The sequence below is a fragment of the Nesoenas mayeri genome (genome assembly GCF_963082525.1).
Source record: "Nesoenas mayeri genome assembly, chromosome: 8".
Classification (NCBI taxonomy): Eukaryota; Metazoa; Chordata; class Aves; order Columbiformes; family Columbidae; genus Nesoenas; species Nesoenas mayeri.
The window spans coordinates 2,904,821-2,908,016 of NC_137554.1; the positions used below are offsets into that span (position 1 = coordinate 2,904,821).

The window sequence follows — 3,196 nt, forward strand, 5'->3', positions numbered from 1 at the left end:
ATCTGACTTTCACTTCTTGAGAGGTTTCTTCAGCTTCCCCTAGGGATCTGAGGTTCATGAACTCAGCACCAAATCCACCAGAGGAGTCATTAAAGTGCCTGGGGCTGCTCCTGTACTGCTGAGCTGGGCTGGACTCCTGGGACACAGGGAGCTTATGGCAGTGGCAGCGCTGCAGAGAGACAGCTCTGCCCAGGAGCAGCTCCTGTGCAAAGTGCAGCAGGGCTGAGGGCTCTGCCTGGGGATCTCAGGAGACAAGCAAGGCAGAGAGAGATTAAAGGTGGTCAGGATTGGGAGGATGACTGAGAGCTCACTGAAGGAGAAACCTTTGCAGCCCTTGCCATGGTAAGTCTCTGGGTGCAGGGCAATGCAGCTGTAGCTCCTGGAGGCATCTCCTAAAACTGGCACAGGCACAGCTGGTGGGATCTGTAAGGAAAGGGATCTTGTCAGGCAATGTTGAACAGCTGTGAAGCTGGGTGAGCACCCAGGCGTGCCCAGGGCTGTCCTGCAGAGCAGGGTCCCTGCACCCCAGGGCTGTGCTGGGGCAGGGACTCTGCCGCCTGCCAGGGTCAGCGCTCAGCCTGCTTGGGAAGATCCCATGGCTGAAGCCCCCAGCAGGGCAGGCAGGAAGCTTGTGGGGTTGAAGGGTGCTGTGTGGGTCAAGGCTGCTCAGAGCTCCAGACCACCCCCACCGACATTGCAGAAGGTCCTGAACTACAGCATCAAGACAGCAGCAGCTGCAAGGGAAGAAGTCTGCGCTTTCAGTTTTCCACTCTTGGTTGTCTGGGTGTGCATTGGGAGATGGAGATTTATTTCTCTCTTTGGAGAAGACACTGAGACCCCAGTTCTCATTAGGAGTTGTCTGAGCTGCTCCTGAGCCCCTGCACACACAGAGCTGCCCTTGGGCAGTGCTAGAAGGTGTGAGCAGGACAGAGCTGAGCACACGGTGTGTGGGATGGGGTCTGTGTCACCGATGGGCAGCAGACCCAGGGACAGAGACACAGCTGCGAACAACACAAACATGGGCAGGAAGAGTTAACTGCTACCAGAAATGCTGGGGACAGAATTTAGGAACCTCTCTCACATCCTCTCCAGCACAGATGCATTTCCTAGTGCAACCCCTTGGTCTCTTCTCCCCCCCAGCAGAGCCTCTGCCCCAAAGCCATGGGGTCAAGGTTACAAGTCTCCACCTCAGCAGGTGGACTTCCAGGTGAAGGGTTCATGGAATGTGGTAACAAAAAAGGTGCTAAAAGTACTTGCTCTGCAGTGTCATTATGTGAGTGGCAACAGCGTAGGAGGGTAAGAAGAAAGTTTCACAGCATGCCTGTCTGCCTTTCTGTCTTTGCTTTATTTTCTGGGAGCACTGTAGTGTTCTTCCCTGTTTCTCCACCTGTCTCTGGTGCTCTTGCTCTCTGGGATTGGGATGGGAGTGTGGGTCAGTTTTTGTTCTCACACAAACACACAGAGTTTTGCCTCACAGGTGTGTTCATGGAAACTAGATGTCTAAGCCGCATTTTAAACTGTGATGAGCTGGTTTTCTCACTTGGTACAAAGAAAGAATAAGCTGAAACATCCCTCTATCAGGGAGCGGGATTTCCATGAAAAACAGCACATTTATTTTCCTCAGAAAAGTCTCCTCTAACTTGTCACTGTTTTTTCCTTCTTGCACAGGTCCTCATGCCCACAGGCAGCAAATGTCCAATAGCAGCTCCATCACCCAGTTCCTTCTCCTGGCTTTCACAGACACACGGGAGCTGCAGCTCTTGCACTTCTGGCTCTTCCTGGGCATCTACCTGGCTGCCCTCCTGGGCAACGGCCTCATCATCACCACCATAGCCTGGGACCAGCACCTCCACACCCCCATGTACTTCTTCCTCCTCAGCCTCTCCCTGTTCGACCTGAGCTGCATCTCCATCACTGTCCCTAAATCCATGGCAAACTCTTTATGGGATAACAGGGCCATCTCCTTTTTGGGATGCGCTGCACAGACCTTTTTCTTTCTCTTTTTAATTTCAGCAGAATGGTCTCTCCTCACTGTCATGTCCTACGATCGCTACGTTGCCATCTGCAAACCCCTGCACTACAGGACCCTCCTGGGCAGCAGAGCTTGTGTCCACATGGCAGCAGCTGCCTGGGCCACTGGGTTTCTCAATGTTCTGCTGCACACAGCCAATACATTTTCACTGCCTCTCTGCAAGAGAGGACCAGTTCTTCTGTGATGTCCCCCAGATCCTCAAGCTCTCCTGCACAGATGCCTACCTCAGGGAACTTGGGCTTCTTGTGGTCAGTGCCTGTTTAACATTTGGGTGTTTTAGTTTAATTCTTTTCTCCTATGTACAGATCTTCAGGGCTGTGCTGAGGATCCCCTCTGAGCAGGGACGGCACAAAGCCTTTTCCACCTGCCTCCCTCACCTGGCCGTGGTCTCTCTGTTTGTCAGCACTGCCATGTTGGCCTACCTGAAGCCCCCCTCCATTTCTTCCCCATCCCTGGACCTGGTGGTGACCTTTCTGTACTCATTGGTGCCTCCAGCAGTGAACCCCCTCATCTACAGCATGAGGAACCAGAAGCTCAAGGATGCCCTGTGCAAACTCATATCTTATATTTACCTGAAGCACTAAACTGCTCATCTACTTCTACACAGGAGTTTTAATGTAGCTAATTATAGGTCCAGACTGTCATCTGGATTTTCTGTTGTTATTGTTTGTTGGTTTTTGTTTTTTTTTTATTGTGATAATGTCATCATCCTGTTTCTAATCAGCTGTCTGCTTTTCTTTTATAACCACTGACTGTGTAAATATGGAGCCGTGTTCTCCTTGTCTCTAAACAAAATAAAGCTTCCAGTAATGGTTTGTTTTTCACTATATCCTTCCTGCAAGGCCTTTTTAGAGCACCAGGGATGATTCCTGTGTGCATGGGAGGAGGGGGGAACACCAGCACTTGGTCTTCCAGAGCAGTTCTTGTTCCATTCCCACACTCTCCTTCTCATCACCTGTGTTGGTGCAAGGCCTGAGTGCTCTGGCAGCTTAGTCACCGTTCTGCTGTGTGTCAGTCCTGTGAGTGCAGGCAGGGACAGGCAATGGGCACTTGGGTGACACAGCTGGCTTCCAGAACAGCACTTCTATAAAGATAAGTGATCTTCTTATGGCAGCACCTGGAGGCTTAGGTCTTCTTCAAGAACATGCACAAATAGCCTGTAGG

General features: G+C 51.4%; 1 pseudogene across 1 annotated transcript; it reads left to right on the forward strand.

The window, feature by feature from the left end:
- Positions 1–1,691: 1,691 nt before the first annotated feature.
- Positions 1,692–2,936, forward strand: LOC308043281 (olfactory receptor 14J1-like; annotated as a pseudogene). The gene has a single exon. The product of its transcript is annotated as an olfactory receptor 14J1-like (transcript).
- Positions 2,937–3,196: the final 260 nt, after the last annotated feature.